Source organism: Bombina bombina, chromosome 11 (assembly GCF_027579735.1).
Source record: "Bombina bombina isolate aBomBom1 chromosome 11, aBomBom1.pri, whole genome shotgun sequence".
Classification (NCBI taxonomy): domain Eukaryota; kingdom Metazoa; phylum Chordata; class Amphibia; order Anura; family Bombinatoridae; genus Bombina; species Bombina bombina.
Genome location: NC_069509.1, coordinates 30,955,378 through 30,976,315, shown reverse-complemented (window position 1 = coordinate 30,976,315; position 20,938 = coordinate 30,955,378). Strand labels below are relative to the sequence as shown.

Here is a 20,938-nt window from a genome sequence, read left to right as displayed (position 1 = left end):
GACAAGCTTTATCACACACATAAACAGCTACCCTCTCACACAAACTGTCACATACAGACAAGCTTTATCACACACACAAACAGCTACCCTCTCACATACACTGTCACATACAGACAAGCTTTTTCACAATTCACATACACAAACAGCTACCCTCTCACATACACTGTCACATACAGACAAGCTCTATCACACACACAAACAGCTACCCTCTCACACACACTGTCACATACAGACAAGCTCTATCACACACACAAACAGCTACCCTCTCACATACACTGTCACATACAGACAAGCTTTATCACACACACAATAATAACATTATTGATAAACATATCAACCTACTAGCCTGGCCACTGTCATCGCTAAGCTTGCCTACCTGCATGCAACCAATGCTTATACACAATTTCAGCATAAGTGGGAAAGAATTTAGGGGTTTGATTCTGTGTCTTTGTGCATTCCTGCACAGAGACAGAAGACAGGGGTCTGACAGTGACTGACTCAGTCAATAAAGTGCTGCCCTTTGTCAAGTGCTGCCTGGGTCCCTTGGACCCACTTGGTCCCATGGTTGAGCTGGCCCTGCACATACAGACAAGCTTTATAACACAGACAAACAGCTACCTTCTCACAAATACTGTCACATACAGACAAGCTTTATCACACACACAAACAGCTACCCTCTCACACAAACTGTCACATACAGACAAGCTTTATCACACACACAAACAGCTACCCTCTCACACACACTGTCATATACAGACAAACTTTATCACACACACAAACAGCTACCCTCTCACACACACTGTCACATACAGACAAGCTTTATCACACACACAAACAGCTACCCTCTCACATACACTGTCACATACAGACAAGCTTTACACACACACAAACAGCTACCCTCTCACACACACTGTCACAGACAGACAAGCTTTATCACACAAACAAACAGCTACCCTCTCACACACACTGTCACATACAGACAAGCTTTATCACAAACACAAACAGCTACCCTCTCACACACACTGTCACATACAGACAATCTTTATCACACACACAAACAGCTACCCTCTCACACACACTGTCACATACAGACAAGCTTTATAACACACACACAAACAGCTACCCTCTCACACACATTGTCACATACAGACAAGCTTTATAACACACACAAACAGCTACCCTCTCACACACACTGTCACATACAGACAAGCTTTATCACACACACAAACAGCTACCCTCTCACATACACTGTCACATACAGACAAGCTTTATCACACACACAAACAACTACCCTCTAACACACACTGTCACATACAGACAAGCTTTATCACACACACAAACAGCTACCCTCTCACACACACTATCACATACAGACAAGCTTTATAACACACACAAACAGCTACCCTGTCACGCACACTGTCACATACAGACAAGCTTTATAACACACACAAACAGCTACCCTCTCACACACACTGTCACATACAGACACGCTTTATCACACACACAAACAGCCACCCTCTCACACGCACTGAGACACACAGAAAAGCTTTATCACACACACAAACAGCTACCCTGTCACACACACTGTCACATACAGACAAGCATTATCACACACACAAACATCTACCCTGTCAAACACACTGTCACATACAGACAAGCTTTATCACACACACAAACAGCTACCCTGTCACACACACTGTCACATACAGACAAGCATTATCACACACACAAACAGCTACCCTGTCACACACACTGTCACATACAGACAAGCTTTATCATGCACTCAAACAGCTACCCTGTCACACACACTGTCACATACAGACAAGCATTATCACACACACAAACAGCTACCCTGTCACACATACTGTCACACACAGACAAGCTTTATCACACACAGACAGCTACCCTCTCACACACACTGTCACCTACAGGCAAGCTTTATCACACACACACAAACAGCTACCCTCTCACACACACACTGTCACCTACAGAAAAGCTTTATCACACACACAAGCAGCTACTCTGTTACACACACTGTCTTATACAGACAAGCATTATCACACACACAGCCACCCTGTCAAACACACTGTCACATACAGACAAGTTTTATCACACACACAAACAGCTACCCTCTCACATAAACTGTCACATACAGACAACCTTTATCACACACACATAAACAGCTACCCTCTCACACACACTGTCACATACAGACAAGCTTTATCACACACACAAACAGCTACCCTCTCACACACACTGTCGCATACAGACAAGCTTTATCACACACACAAACAGCTACCCTCTCACACACACTGTCATAAACAGACAAGCTTGATCACACACACAAACAGCTACACTCTCACACACACTTTCATAAACAGACAAGCTTGATCACACACACAAAAAGCTACCCTCTCACACACACTGTCATAAACAGACAAGCTTTATCACACACACAAACAGCTACCCTCTCACACACACTGTCACATACAGACAAGCTTTATCACACACACAAACAGCTACCCTGTCACACACACTGTCACATTTATAACACACACAAACAGCTACCCTCTCACACACACTGTCACATACAGATAAGCTTTATCACACACACAAACAGCTACCCTCTCACACACACTGTCCCATACAGACAAGCTTTATCACACACACAAACAGCTACCCTGTCACACACACTGTCACATACAGACAAGCTTTAAAACACACACTTACAGCTACCCTCTCACACACACTGTCACATACAGACAAGCTTTATCACACACACAAACAGCTACCCTCTCACACACACTGTCACATACAGACAAGCTTTATCACACACAAGAAACAGCTACCCTCTCACACACACTGTCACATACAGACAAACGTTATCACACACACAAACAGCTACCCTCTCACACACACTGTCACATACAGACAAGCTTTCTCTCACACACACACACACAAACAGCTACCCTGTCACACACACTGTCACATACAGATAAGCTTTATCACACACAAAAACAGCTGCCATCTCACACACACTGTCACATACAGACAAGCTTTATCACACACACACAAACAGCTAACCTCTTACACACACTGTCACATACAGACAAGCTTTATCACACACACACACAAACAGCTACCCTCTCACACACACTATCACATACAGACAAGCTTTTTAACACGCACAAACAGCTACCCTGTCACACACACTGTCACATACAGACAAGCTTTATAACACACACAAACAGCTACCCTCTCACACACACAGTCACATACAGACAAGCTTTATCACACACACAAACAGCTACCCTCTCACACACACTGCCACATACAGACAAGCTTTATCACACACAAAAACAGCTACCCTCTAACACACACTGTCACACACAGACAAGCTTTATCACACACAGACAGCTACCCTCTCACACACACTGTCACCTACAGACAAGCTTTATCACACACACAAACAGATACCCTCTCACACACACACTGTCACCTACAAAAAAGCTTTATCACACACACAAGCAGCTACTCTGTTACACACACTGTCTTATACAGACAAGCATTATCACACACACAGCCACCCTGTCAAACACACTGTCACACACAGACAAGATTTATCGCGCACTCAAACAGCTACCCTGTCACACACACTGTCATATACAGACAAGCTTTTTCAAGCACTCAAACAGCTACCCTGTCACACACACTGTCACAAACAGACAAGCATTATCGCACACACAAACAGCTACCCTGTCACACATACTGTCACATACAGACAGGCTTTATCACACACACAAACAGCTACCCTCTCACATAAACTGTCACATACAGACAAGCTTTATCACACACACAAACAGCTACCCTTTCACACACACTGTCACATACAGATAAGCTTTATCACACACAAAAACAGCTACCCTGTCACACATACTGTCACATACAGACAAGCTTTATCACACACAAAAACAGCTACCATCTCATACACACTGTCACATACAGACAAGTTTTATCACACACACAAGCAGCTACCCTCTCACACACACTGTCACATACAGACAAGCTTTATCACACACACACAAACAGCTACCCTCTCACACACATTGTCACATACAGACAAGCTTTATAACACACATGAACAGCTACCCTCTCACACACACTGTCACATACAGACAAGCTTTATCACACACAAACAAACAGCTACCCTCTCACACACACTGTCACATACAGACAAGCTTTATCAAACACACAAACAGCTAGCCTCTCACACACACTATAACATACAGACAAGCTTTATCACACACACAAGCAGCTACCCTCTCACACACACTGTCACATACAGACAAGCTTTATCACACACACACGAACAGCTACCCTCTCACACACACTGTCACATACAGACAAGCATTATCACACACACACAAACAGCTACCCTCTCACACACACTGTCACATACAGACAAGCTTTATCACACACACAAACAGCTACCCTCTCACACACACTATCACATACAGACAAGCTTTATAACACACACAAACAGCTACCCTGTCACACACACTGTCACATACATACAAGCTTTATAACACACACAAACAGCTACCCTCTCACACACACACTGTCACATACAGACAAGCTTTATCACACACACAAACAGCTACCCTCTCAATCACACTGCCACATACAGACAAGCTTTATCACACACACAAACAGCTACCCTCTCACACACACTGTCACACACAGACAAGCTTTATCACACACAGACAGCTACCCTCTCACACACACTGTCACATACAGACAAGCTTTATCACACACACAAACAGCTACCCTCTCACACACACACACACACTGTCACATACAGACAAGCTTTATAACACACACAAACAGCTACCCTCTCACACGCACTGTCACATACAGAAAAGCTTTATCACACACACAAACAGCTACCCTGTCACACACACTGTCACATACAGACAAGCATTATCACACACACAAACAGCTACCCTGTCAAACACACTGTCACATACAGACAAGCTTTATCACACACACAATCAGCTACCCTGTCACACACACTGTCACATACAGACAAGCTTTATCATGCACTCAAACAGCTACCCTGTCACACACACTGTCACATACAGACAAGCATTATCGCACACACAAACAGCTACCCTGTCACACATACTGTCACACACAGACAAGCTTTATCACACACAGACAGCTACCCTCTCACACACACTGTCACCTACAGGCAAGCTTTATCACACACACACAAACAGCTACCCTCTCACACACACACTGTCACCTACAGAAAAGCTTTATCACACACACAAGCAGCTACTCTGTTACACACACTGTCTTATACAGACAAGCATTATCACACACACAGCCACCCTGTCAAACACACTGTCACATACAGACAAGCTTTATCACGCACTCAAACAGCTACCCTGTCACACACACTGTCACATACAGACAAGTTTTATCACACACACAAACAGCTACCCTCTCACATAAACTGTCACATACAGACAACCTTTATCACACACACATAAACAGCTACCCTCTCACACACACTGTCACATACAGACAAGCTTTATCACACACACAAACAGCTACCCTCTCACATACACTGTCGCATACAGACAAGCTTTATCACACACACAAACAGCTACCCTCTCACACACACTGTCATAAACAGACAAGCTTGATCACACACACAAAAAGCTACCCTCTCACACACACTGTCATAAACAGACAAGCTTTATCACACACACAAACAGCTACCCTCTCACACACACTGTCACACACAGACAAGCTTTATCACACACAGACAGCTACCCTCTCACACACACTGTCACATACAGATAAGCTTTATAACACACACAAAGAGCTACCCTCTCACACACACTGTCACATACAGACAAGCTTTATCACACACACACAAACAGCTACCCTGTCACACACACTGTCACATTTATAACACACACAAACAGCTACCCTCTCACACACACTGTCACATACAGATAAGCTTTATCACACACACAAACAGCTACCCTCTCACACACACTGTCCCATACAGACAAGCTTTATCACACACACAAACAGCTACCCTGTCACACACACTGTCACATACAGACAAGCTTTAAAACACACACTTACAGCTACCCTCTCACACACACTGTCACATACAGACAAGCTTTATCACACACACAAACAGCTACCCTCTCACACACACTGTCACATACAGACAAGCTTTATCACACACAAGAAACAGCTACCCTCTCACACACACTGTCACATACAGACAAACGTTATCACACACACAAACAGCTACCCTCTCACACACACTGTCACATACAGACAAGCTTTCTCACACACACACACACACACACACACACACAAACAGCTACCCTGTCACACACACTGTCACATACAGATAAGCTTTATCACACACAAAAACAGCTGCCATCTCACACACACTGTCACATACAGACAAGCTTTATCACACACACACAAACAGCTAACCTCTTACACACACTGTCACATACAGACAAGCTTTATCACACACACACAAACAGCTACCCTCTCACACACACTATCACATACAGACAAGCTTTTTAACACGCACAAACAGCTACCCTGTCACACACACTGTCACATACAGACAAGCTTTATAACACACACAAACAGCTACCCTCTCACACACACAGTCACATACAGACAAGCTTTATCACACACACAAACAGCTACCCTCTCACACACACTGCCACATACAGACAAGCTTTATCACACACAAAAACAGCTACCCTCTAACACACACTGTCACACACAGACAAGCTTTATCACACACAGACAGCTACCCTCTCACACACACTGTCACCTACAGACAAGCTTTATCACACACACAAACAGATACCCTCTCACACACACACTGTCACCTACAGAAAAGCTTTATCACACACACAAGCAGCTACTCTGTTACACACACTGTCTTATACAGACAAGCATTATCACACACACAGCCACCCTGTCAAACACACTGTCACACACAGACAAGATTTATCGCGCACTCAAACAGCTACCCTGTCACACACACTGTCATATACAGACAAGCTTTTTCACGCACTCAAACAGCTACCCTGTCACACACACTGTCACAAACAGACAAGCATTATCGCACACAAAAACAGCTACCCTGTCACACATACTGTCACATACAGACAGGCTTTATCACACACACAAACAGCTACCCTCTCACATAAACTGTCACATACAGACAAGCTTTATCACACACACAAACAGCTACCCTTTCACACACACTGTCACATACAGATAAGCTTTATCACACACAAAAACAGCTACCCTGTCACACATACTGTCACATACAGACAAGCATTATCACACACAAAAACAGCTACCATCTCATACACACTGTCACATACAGACAAGCTTTATCACACACACAAGCAGCTACCCTCTCACACACACTGTCACATACAGACAAGCTTTATCACACACACACAAACAGCTACCCTCTCACACACATTGTCACATACAGACAAGCTTTATAACACACATGAACAGCTACCCTCTCACACACACTGTCACATACAGACAAGCTTTATCACACACAAACAGCTACCCTCTCACACACACTGTCACATACAGACAAGCTTTATCAAACACACAAACAGCTACGCTCTCACACACACTATCACATACAGACAAGCTTTATCACACACACAAGCAGCTACCCTCTCACACACACTGTCACATACAGACAAGCTTTATCACACACACACGAACAGCTACCCTCTCACACACACTGTCACATACAGACAAGCTTTATCACACACACACAAACAGCTACCCTCTCACACACACTGTCACATACAGACAAGCTTTATCACACACACAAACAGCTACCCTCTCACACACACTATCACATACAGACAAGCTTTATAACACACACAAACAGCTACCCTGTCACACACACTGTCACATACATACAAGCTTTATAACACACACAAACAGCTACCCTCTCACACACACACTGTCACATACAGACAAGCTTTATCACACACACAAACAGCTACCCTCTCAATCACACTGCCACATACAGACACGCTTTATCACACACACAAACAGCTACCCTCTCACACACACTGTCACACACAGACAAGCTTTATCACACACAGACAGCTACCCTCTCACACACACTGTCACATACAGACAAGCTTTATCACACACACAAACAGCTACCCTCTCACACACACACACACACTGTCACATACAGACAAGCTTTATAACACACACAAACAGCTACCCTCTCACACGCACTGTCACATACAGAAAAGCTTTATCACACACACAAGCAGCTACTCTGTCACACACAATGTCTTATACAGACAAGCATTATCACACACACAAACAGCCACCCTGTCAAACACACTGTCACATACAGACAAGCTTTATCGCACACTCAAACAGCTACCCTGTCACACACACTGTCATAAACAGACAAGCATTATCGCACACACAAACAGCTACCCTGTCACACATACTGTCACATACAGAAAAGCTTTATCACACAGACAAACAGCTACACTCTCACATAAACTATCACATACAGACAAGCTGTATCACACACAAGAAACAGCTACCCTCTCACACACACTGTCACATACAGACAAGCTTTATCACAAACACAAACAGCTAACCTGTCACACACACTGTCACATACAGACAAGCTTTATCACACACACACAAACAGCTACCCTCTCACACACATTGTCACATACAGACAAGCTTTATAACACACACGAACAGCTACCCTCTCACACACACTGTCACATACAGACAAGCTTTATCACACACACACGAACAGCTACCCTCTCACACACACTGTCACATACAGACAAGCTTTATCACACACACAAACAGCTACCCTCTCACACACACTATCACATACAGACAAGCTTTATAACACACACAAACAGCTACCCTGTCACACACACTGTCACATACAGACAAGCTTTATAACACACACAAACAGCTACCCTCTCACACACACACTGTCACATACAGACAACTTTATCACACACACAAACAGCTACCCTCTCACACACACTGCAACATACAGACAAGCTTTATCACACACACAAACAGCTACCCTCTCACACACACTGTCACACACAGACAAGCTTTATCACACAGACAGCTACCCTCTCACACACACTGTCACATACAGATAAGCTTTATAACACACACAAAGAGCTACCCTCTCACACACACTGTCACATACAGACAAGCTTTATAACACACACAAACAGCTACCCTGTCACACACACTGTCACATACAGACACGCTTTAACACACACACAAACAGCTACCCTCTCACACGCACTGTCACATACAGAAAAGCTTTATCACACACACAAACAGCTACCCTGTCAAACACACTGTCACATACAGACAAGCTTTATCACACACTCAAACAGGTACCCTGTCACACACACTGTCACATACAGACAAGCTTTATCACGCACTCAAACAGCTACTCTGTCACACATACTGTCACATACAGATAAGCTTTATTACACACACAAACAGCTACCCTCTCACATAAACTGTCACACACAGACAAGCTTTACCACACACACAATCAGCCAATCGGATTGAGCTTGCATTCTATTGGCTGATCGGAACAGCCAATAGAATGCAAGCTCAATCCGAATGGCTTATTGGATCAGCCAATCGGATTGAATTTCAATCTGATTGGCTGATTGAATCAGCCAATCAGATTTTTCCTACCTTAATTCCAATTGGCTGATAGAATCCTATCAGCCAATCGGAATTCGAGGGACGCCATCTTGGATGACGTCATTTAAAGGAACCGTCATTCGTCGTTAGTCCGTCGGTTGAAGAGGATGGCTCCGCATCGGCTCCTTCGAAGATGGCTCCGCTCCACTCCGGATGGATGAAGATAGAAGACGCCGCTTGGATGAAGATTTCTCCCGGATGGAGGACCTCTTCTTGCCCCGCTTGGAGGAAGACTTCGCCCGGATGGAGGACCACATCGCCCGGATTGGATGAAGAGTTCGGCACGGCTGGGTGAAGACGACTCAAGGTAGGGAGATCTTCAGGGGGTTAGTGTTAGGTTTTTTTAAGGGGGGATTGGGTGGGTTAGAGTAGGGGTATGTGGGTGGTGGGTTTTAATGGCTGGTGAAAGAGCTGATTACTTTGGGTCTGTATGTGTGCGGTGGTGGGTGGTGGGTTTTAAGGGCTGGTAAAAGAGCTGATTGCTTTGTAATTTAGGATAGGGTAGGGACTTTTATTATTTTGAGTTTTTTTTATTTTATTAGGGGGCTTAGATTAGGTGTAATTAGTTTAAACTTCTTGTAATATTTTTTTATTTTTTGTAATTTAGTGTTTGTTTTTTTTGTACTATAGTTTAGTTTATTTAATTGTATTTAATTTTAGGTAATTGTATTTAATTTATTTAATTTATTTAATGATAGTGTAGTGTTAGGTTTAATTGTAACTTAGGTTAGGATTTATTTTACAGGTAATTTTGTAAGTATTTTAGCTAGGTAGTTATTAAATAGTTAATAACTATTTAATAACTATTGTACCTAGTTAAAATAAATACAAAGTTGCCTGTAAAATAAAAATAAATCCTAAAATAGCTACAATATAATTATTAGTTATATTGTAGCTATCTTAGGCCTAGATTTGGAGTTAGAAGGGGTGCGTTAGCTACGCGTGCTTTTTTCTGGCCGCACCTTTTAAATACCGCTGGTATTTAGAGTTCACAGAATGGCTGCGTTAGGCTCCAAAAAAGGAGCGTAGAGCATAATTTACCGCCACTTCAACTCTCGATACCAGCGGTGCTTACGGACGCGGCCAGCTTCAAAAACGTGCTTGTGCACGATTCCCCCATAGGAAACAATGGGGCAGTTTGAGCTGAAAAAAAACCTAACACCTGCAAAAAAGCAGCGTTCAGCTCCTAACGCGGCCCCATTGTTTCCTATGGGGAAACACTTCCTAAGTCTGCACCTAACACCCTAACATGTACCCCGAGTCTAAACACCCCTAACCTGACATTTATTAACCCCTAATCTGCCGCCCCCACTATCGCTGACCCCTGCATTACACAATTAACCCCTAATCTGCCACTCCGTATACCGCCGCCATCTACGTTATCCCTATGTACCCCTAATCTGCTGCCCCTAACACCGCCGACCCCTATATTATATTTAGTAACCCCTAATCTGCCCCCCACAACGTCGCCGCAAGCTATCTACAATAATTAACCCCTAATCTGCCTCACTCCCGCCTCAATAACCCTATAAGAAATAGTATTAACCCCTAATCTGCCCTCCCTAACATCGCAGACACCTAACTTCAATTATTAACCCCTAATCTGCCGATCGCACCTCACCGCTACTATAATAAATGGATTAACCCCTAAAGCTAAGTCTAACCCTAACACTAACACCCCCTAAATTAAATATAATTTAAATCTAACGAAAAAAATTAACTCTTATTAAATAAATTATTCCTATTTAAAGCTAAATACTTACCTGTAAAATAAACCCTAATATAGCTACAATATAAATTATAATTATATTGTAGCTAGTTTAGGATTAATATTTATTTTACAGGCAACTTTGTATTTATTTTAACCAGGTACAATAGCTATTAAATAGTTATTAACTATTTAATAGCTAAAATAGTTAAAATAATTACAAAATTACCTGTAAAATAAATCCTAACCTAAGTTACAAATACACATAACACTACACTATCACTACACTGCAAGTCGTGGCGGTGTCACCAACTCCTCTGCAGAGCCACGCATTCCATGCTTGGCAGCCGTCAGCAGGTTTACCCAATGCGCAGTGTAGGTGATATACCTGCCCTGACCATGCTTTGCAGACCAGCTATCAGTGGTCAGATGGACCCTTGCCCCAACACTGTGTGCCAGACATGCCATTACTTCCTTTCGCACAATCGAGTAAAGGTTGGGGATTGCCTTTTGTGCAAAGAAATTGCGGCCGGGTACCTTCCACTGCGGTGTCCCAATAGCTACAAATTTTTTGAATGCCTCAGACTCCACCAGCTTGTATGGTAAAAGCTGGCGGGCTAAGAGTTCAGAAAAGCCAGCTGTCAGACGCCGGTCAAGGGGGTGACTTTGGGACACTGGCTTCTTACGCTCAAACATGTCCTTGACAGACACCTGACTGTGGGCAGATTGGCGTTTGTGATGTGAGATCATGTGCCTTCGCAAAGCAGTTGTACCTTGGTGGGTGTTGGACTTCCCATGACTCAGTTTCTTTTGGCACAGGTTGCAAATGGCATTGCTGTTGTCAGAGGCAGACACACAAAAAAAATGCCACACTGCTGAGCTCTGCGATGACGGCATTCTGGTGGTGGCAACAGCATGCGTTGATTGGCGTGCTGTCTGGCTGACCCCGGGTGCCGATGCATGCTGTCTGACTGTGCCACTAGCTCCTTGCGATGACCTCCCCCTGCTTCCAACTTGTCTCCTCCTCCTCCCTGTCTCCCCATCTGAACTTTCCCCCTGTTCTTCTTCTCTTTTAGCGGGCACCCACGTGATATCCACGGACGCATCGTCATCATCAACCGCTTCACTTGTATCTGACAACTCAGCAAAGGAAGCAGCGGCGGGTACAACATCATCATCATCACACCGTATGTCGTCCATGTCTGTTATGCTGCCTGACTGAGACATATCACTGTTATCTACATCCTCTGTCAATGATGGTTGCTCATTTCTTCAAACTGATGTGTACATAACTCCTCTGACAGATCAAGTGAAGTGGCTGTGGTGCTAGTTTTGGTGGTGGCAGCAGGCGGGCGAGTGGTAACTTCAGAGGTGCCCGAAGCTAAGCTGGAGGATGATGGTGCGTCAAGGTTCAGAGCGGAAGCTGTAGAAGATTGGGTGTCCTGTGTTATCCAGTCAACTATGTCCTCCTCAGAACTTTTCGAGTCCAGGGTACGTGGCCTCTGAACACTGGGCATTATTCTAGGGCCAAAGGGAATCACAGCACCACGACCACGACGGCCCCTGCGGATTGGCCTGCCTCTGCCTGTCATTTTTTTTTCCATTAGTGGTACTATGCGTGCAAGCTACTGTGATTGGGCACAGTATACGCTGTGAGCCTGAAACAAACAAGCAAACTTATGTTTCACAGTCAAAATATTTTTTTTATTTTTAAAATGTACACTTACACTACTATTAAACAAGATATGACTGGTGGCACTGGGCAAGTGGGCACACTATACGCTGTGAGCCTGACACACATGCTGCCTGGCAGGCAGGCAACTGCAATTAGATTACACTAGCAGACTGATGCCAAAGTTTTTTTTTTTTAAATTAACACTACTGTTACAACAGACTGGTGGCACTGGGTGGGCAAGTGGGCACACTATACGCTGTGAGCCTGACACACACGCTGCCTGGCAGGCAGGCAGGCAACTGCAATAAGATTACACTAGCAGAGTGATGTCAAAGTTTATTTAAAAAATTTTTACAATACTGTTACACCAGATATGACTGGTGGCACTGGGTGGGCAAGTGGGCACACTATACGCTGTGAGCCTGACACACACGCTGCCTGGCAGGCAGGCAACTGCAATTAGATTACACTAGCAGACTGATGTCAAAGTTTTTTTAAAAAACATTAACACTACTGTTACAACAGACTGGTGGCACTGGGTGGGCAAGTGGGCACACTATACGCTGTGAGCCTGACACACACGCTGCTTGGCAGTCAGGCAGGCAACTGCAATAAGATTACACTAGCAGAGTGATGTCAAAGTTTATTTAAAAAAAAATTACACTACTGTTACACCAGATATGACTGGTGGCACTGGGTGGGCAAGTGGGCACACTATACGCTGTGAGCCTGACACACACACTGCCTGGCAGGCAGGCAACTGCAATTAGATTACACTAGCAGACTAATGTCAAAGTTTTTTTTAACAAATTTACAATACTGTTACACCAGATATGACTGGTGGCACTGGGTGGGCAAGTGGGCACACTATACGCTGTGAGCCTGACACACACACTGCCTGGCAGGCTGGCAACTGCAATTAGATTACACTAGCAGACTGATGTCACATTTTAAAAAAAAAAAAAATTCCAGTACTGTTACAACAGATATGACTGGTGGCACTGGGTGGGCAAGTGGGCACACTATACGCTGTGAGCCTGACACACACGCTGCCTGGCAGGCAGGCAACTGCAATTAGATTACACTAGCAGACTGATGTCAAAGTTTTTTTTTAAAAAATTAACACTACTGTTACACCAGATATGACTGGTGGCACTGGGCAAGTGGGCACACTATACGCTGTGAGCCTGACACACACGCTGCCTGGCAAGCAGGCAACTGCAATTAGATTACACTAGCAGACTGATGTCAAAGTTTTTTTTTTTTTAATTTACACTACTGTTACACCAGATATGACTGGTGGCACTGGGCAAGTGGGCACACTATACGCTGTGAGCCTGACACACACGCTGCCTGGCAGGCAGGCAACTGCAATTAGATTACACTAGCAGACTGATGTCAAATTTTTTTTATAAAAAAATTTACACTACTGTTACACCAGATATGACTGGTGGCACTGGGCAAGTGGGCACACTATACGCTGTGAGCCTGACACACACGCTGCCTGGCAGGCAGGCAACTGCAATTAGATTACACTAGCAGACTGATGTCAAAGTTTTTTTTAAAAAAAATTAAACTACTGTTACACCAGATATGACTGGTGGCACTGAGCAAGTACGCACAGTATACGCTGTGAGCCTGACACACACTGCCAGGCAGGCAACTGCAATTAGATTACACTAGCAGACTGATGTCAAAGTTTTTTTTTTTTCATTTACACTACTGTTACACCAGATATGACTGGTGGCACTGGGTGGGCAAGTGGGCACACTATACGCTGTGAGCCTGACACACACACTGCCTGGCAGGCAGGCAACTGCAATTAGATTACACTAGCAGACTAATGTCAAAGTTTTTTTAACAAATTTACAATACTGTTACACCAGATATGACTGGTGGCACTGGGCAAGTGGGCACACTATACGCTGTGAGCCTGAAACACACGCTGCCTGGCAAGCAGGCAACTGCAATTAGATTACACTAGCAGACTGATGTCAAAGTTTTTTTTTTTTAAATTTACACTACTGTTACACTAGATATGACTGGTGGCACTGGGCAAGTGGGCACACTATACGCTGTGAGCCTGACACACACGCTGCCTGGCAGGCAGGCAACTGCAATTAGATTACACTAGCAGACTGATGTCAAAGTTTTTTTTTAAAAAATTTACACTACTGTTACACCAGATATGACTGGTGGCACTGAGCAAGTACGCACAGTATACGCTGTGAGCCTGACACACACTGCCAGGCAGGCAACTGCAATTAGATTACACTAGCAGACAGAAGTTTTTTTTTTTTTAATTTACACTACTGTTACACCAGATATGACTGGTGGCACTGAGCAAGTACGCACAGTATACGCTGTGAGCCCACACACACTGCCAGGCAGGCAACTGCAATTAGATTACACTAGCAGACTGATGTTTAAGATTTTTTTTTTTTTAAATTTACACTACTGTTACACCAGATATGACTGGTGGCACTGAGCAAGTAGGCACAGTAAGTATAAGCTGTGAGCCTGACACACACGCTGCCAGGCAGGCAACTGCAATTAGATTACAAAAAATAAAAAATAATTTAAAAAAAATGATGTTCTAGCCCTAAAAAGGGCTTTTTGGGGTGCTGTCCTTACAGCAGAGATCAGATGAGTCCTTCAGGACTGTAGTGGACACTGAATACACTAGCCTAGCTATCGATTTCCCTATTAAATCTGGAGCAGCTACACTGTCCCTCCTCTCACTAAGGCCTAGATTTAGAGTTTTGTCGGTAACGACCCGCGTAGCTAACGCCGGCTTTTTTCTGGCCGCACCATAAAAATAACTCTGGTATTGAGAGTCCACAAAAAGGCTGCGTTAGGCTCCAAAAAAGAAGCGTAGAGCATTTTTAACGCAGCTTCAACTCTCGATACCAGAGTTGCTTACGCAAGCGGCCAGCCTCAAAAACGTGCTCGTGCACGATTCCCCCTTAGGAAACAATGGGGCTGTTTGAGCTGAAAAAAAACCTAACACCTGCAAAAAAGCCGCGTTCAGCTCCTAACGCAGCCCCATTGTTTGCTATGGGGAAACACTTCCTACGTCTGCACCTAACACCCTAACATGTACCCCGAGTCTAAACACCCCTAGCCTTACACTTATTAACCCCTAATCTGCCGCCCCCGCTATCGCTGACCCCTGCATATTATTTTTAACCCCTAATCTGCCGCTCCGTAAACCGCCGCTACTTACATTATCCTTATGTACCCCTAATCTGCTGCCCCTAACACCGCCGACCCCTATATTATATTTATTAACCCCTAATCTGCCCCCCTCAATGTCGCCTCCACCTGCCTACACTTATTAACCCCTAATCTGCCGAGCGGACCTGAGCGCTACTATAATAAAGTTATTAACCCCTAATCCGCATCAATAACCCTATAATAAATAGTATTAACCCCTAATCTGCCCTCCCTAACATCGCCGACACCTAACTTCAATTATTAACCCCTAATCTGCCGACCGGAGCTCACCGCTATTCTAATAAATGTATTAACCCCTAAAGCTAAGTCTAACCCTAACACCCCCCTAAATTAAATAAATAAAAAAGAACTAAGTTACAAAAAATAAAAAAATATTTACAAACATAAGAAAAATATTACAACAATTTTAAACTAATTACACCTACTCTAAGCCCCCTAATAAAATAACAAAGACCCCCAAAATAACAAAATGCCCTACCCTATTCTAAATTACTACATTTCAAAGCTCTTTTACCTTACCAGCCCTGAACAGGGCCCTTTGCGGGGCAATGCCCCAAGAAATTCAGCTCTTTTGCCTGTAAAAAAAAACATACAATACCCCCCCCCAACATTACAACCCACCACCCACATATCCCTAATCTAACCCAAACCCCCCTTAAATAAACCTAACACTAAGCCCCTGAAGATCTTCCTACCTTGTCTTCACCATACCAGGTTCACCGATCCGTCCTGAAGAGTTCCTCCGATGTCCTGATCCAAGCCCAAGCGGGGGGCTGAAGAGGTCCATGATCCGGCTGAAGTCTTCATCCAAGCGGGAGCTGAAGAGGTCCATGATCCGGATGAAGTCTTTATCCAAGCGGGAGCTGAAGAGGTCCATGATCCGGATGAAGTCTTCTATCAACGGCATCTTCAATCTTCTTTCTTCCGGATCCATCTTGCAGACCTCCGACGTGGAACATCCTCTTCTCCCGACGCCTACTAGCCGAATGACGGTTCCTTTAAGGGACGTCATCCAAGATGGCGTCCCTCGAATTCCGATTGGCTGATAGGATTCTATCAGCCAATCGGAATTAAGGTAGGAATATTCTGATTGGCTGATGGAATCAGCCAATCAGAATCAAGTTCAATCCGATTGGCTGATTCGATCAGCCAATCAGATTGAGCTTGCATTCTATTGGCTGTTCCGATCAGCCAATAGAATGCGAGCTCAATCTGATTGGCTGATTGGATCAGCCAATCGGATTGATCTTGATTCTGATTGGCTGATTCCATCAGCCAATCAGAATATTCCTACCTTAATTCCGATTGGCTGATAGAATCCTATCAGCCAATCGGAATTCGAGGGACGCCATCTTGGATGACGTCATTTAAAGGAACCGTCATTCGTCGTTCAGTCGTCGGGCAGGATGGATGTTCCGCGTCGGAGGTCTTCAGGATGCTGCCGCTTCGCTCCGGATGGATGACGATAGAAGATGCCGCCTGGATGAAGACTTCAATCGGATGGAAGACCTCTTCTGCCCCGCTTGGATGAAGACTTTGACCGGATCATGGACCTCTTCAGCCCCCCGCTTGGGCTTGGATCAGGACATCGGAGGAGCTCTTCAGGACGGATCGGTGAACCTGGTAGGGTGAAGACAAGGTAGGAAGATCTTCAGGGGCTTAGTGTTAGGTTTATTTAAGGGGGGTTTGGGTTAGATTAGGGGTATGTGGGTGGTGGGTTGTAATGTTGGGGGGGGGTATTGTATTTTTTTTTTTACAGGCAAAAGAGCTGAAATTCTTGGGGCATGCCCCGCAAAGGGCCCTGTTCAGGGCTGGTAAGGTAAAAGAGCTTTTAACTTTAGTAATTTAGAATAGGGTAGGGCATTTTGTTATTTTGGGGGTCTTTGTTATTTTATTAGGGGGCTTAGAGTAGGTGTAATTAGTTTAAAATTGTTGTAATATTTTTCTTATGTTTGTAAATATTTTTTTATTTTTTGTAACTTAGTTCTTTTTTATTTTTTGTACTTTAGTTAGTTTATTTCATTGTAGTTATTTGTAGATATTGTATTTAATTAATGTATTGATAGTGTAGTGTTAGGTTTAATTGTAGGTAATTGTAGGTATTTTATTTAATTAATTTAATGATAGTATAGTGTTAGGTTTAATTGTAACTTAGGTTAGGATTTATTTTACAGGTAATTTTGTAATTATTTTAACTAGGTAACTATTAAATAGTTCTTAACTATTTAATAGCTATTGTACCTGGTTGAAATAATAACAAAGTTGCCTGTAAAATAAATATTAATCCTAAAATAGCTACAATGTAATTATAATTTATATTGTAGCTATATTAGGGTTTATTTTACAGGTAAGTATTTAGCTTTAAATAGGAATAATTTATTTAATAAGAGTTAATTAATTTCGTTAGATTTAAATTATATTTAACTTAGGGGGGTGTTAGTGTTAGGGTTAGACTTAGCTTTAGGGGTTAATACATTTATTAGAATAGCGGTGAGCTCCGGTCGGCAGATTAGGGGTTAATAATTGAAGTTAGGTGTCGGCGATGTTAGGAAGGGCAGATTAGGGGTTAACACTATTTATTATAGGGTTAGTGAGGCGGATTAGGGGTTAATAACTTTATTATAGTAGCGGTGCGGTCCGCTCGGCAGATTAGGGGTTAATAAGTGTAGGCAGGTGGAGGCGACGTTGAGGGGGGCAGATTAGGGGTTAATAAATATAATATAGGGGTTGGCGGTGTTAGGGGCAGCAGATTAGGGGTACATAGCTATAATGTAGGTGGCGGCGCTTTGCGGTCGGCAGATTAGGGGTTAATTATTGTAGGTAGCTGGCGGCGACGTTGTGGGGGGCAGGTTAGGGGTTAATAAATATAATACAGGGGTCGGCGGTGTTAGGGGCAGCAGATTAGAGGTACATAAGTATAACGTAGGTGGCGGTCGGCAGATTAGGGGTTAAAAAAATTTAATCGAGTGGCGGCGATGTGGGGGGACCTCAGTTTAGGGGTACATAGGTAGTTTATGGGTGTTAGTGTACTTTAGAGTACAGTAGTTAAGAGCTTTATGAACCGGCGTTAGCCCAGAAAGCTCTTAACTACTGACTTTTTCCTGCGGCTGGAGTTTGGTCGTTAGAATTCTAACGCTCACTTCAGACACGACTCTAAATACCGGAGTTAGAAAGATCCCATTGAAAAGATAGGATACGTAATTTACGTAAGGGGATCTGCGGTATGGAAAAGTCGCGGCTGAAAAGTGAGCGTTAGACCCTTTTTTGAGTGACTCCAAATACCGGCGGTAGCCTAAAACCAGCGTTAGGAGCCTCTAACGCTGGTTTTCACGGCTACCGCCAAACTCTAAATCTAGGCCTAAGAAAGCACACTCAGAATGAATCTAAAATGGATGCTGTCCATGAGGTGGAAGGGTCTGGAAGGGAGGGGCTGCTGCTGATTGGCTGGAATGTGCCTGCTGACTGTGAGATACAGGGTCAAAGTTGTACTCAATGATGACGAATAGGGGGCGGATCGAACATCGCATATGTTCGCTGGGAACTGTTCGCGGCAGAACTGTTCGTGACATCACTAACACACACAAACAGCTACCCTGTCACATACACTGTCACATACAGACACACTTTATCACACACACAAACAGCTACCCTCTCACATACACTGTCACATACAGACACACTTTATCACACACACAAACAGCTACCCTCTCACATACACTGTCACATACAGACACACTTTATCACACACACAAACAGCTACCCTCTCACACACACTGTCACATACAGACAAACGTTATCACACACACAAACAGCTACCCTCTCACACACAATGTCACATACAGACAAGCTTTAAAACACACACAATCATGCACATAGTCAAACACAAAACAGAAGTTTTTAAAGGGATACCAAACCCAAATTTTTTTTTCATGATTCAAATACAGCAGTGATTTTAATCAACTTTCTAATTTACTCAGATTATCACTTTTTCTTCATTCTTTTGCTATCTTTATTTGAAATAGCAGGAATTTAAGCTAAGGAGCCGAACCAACTACCCACCCCACAGAATTTAAAAACATAACATAGTACAACATATGTATGTATTTCTCAATTTATAGTATTTTAAAAGTTCCCTACTAATTAATAAGTAATTATTTTACTAATAATCACCCAGTCTTCTAATGATTATTTCAGTGCTGCTAGTATCCTGCAGGTTAAAAAAATGGCTGCACTAGTAATTGCTTGGACACTCAACTGGTTTATAACTTCCGTTCAATGAATTGCTTTCAGTAATAAAAATCACTGCTTGTACCTAATCCAGCTGCTAGTGCTCCGAGCTAGTGTTTCATACTACTAAATTCATACTCTATTACTGATATGTTATCAGTTTTTAAAATAAAATCTTTATTAGCACAATGCCCTTACAGCTTTATATTGAGCAAGGGGACTATAAATATAAAGTGCTGATGTTGTCAATCTGCACTCTACAGAGG

General features: G+C 43.4%; 1 protein-coding gene across 1 annotated transcript in view; it reads right to left on the bottom strand.

Moving 5' to 3' along the window:
* LOC128642479 (perforin-1-like) overlaps positions 1 to 20,938 on the bottom strand; it is a 55,606-nt gene that overhangs the window by 20,681 nt on the left and 13,987 nt on the right. The window lies entirely within an intron of this gene.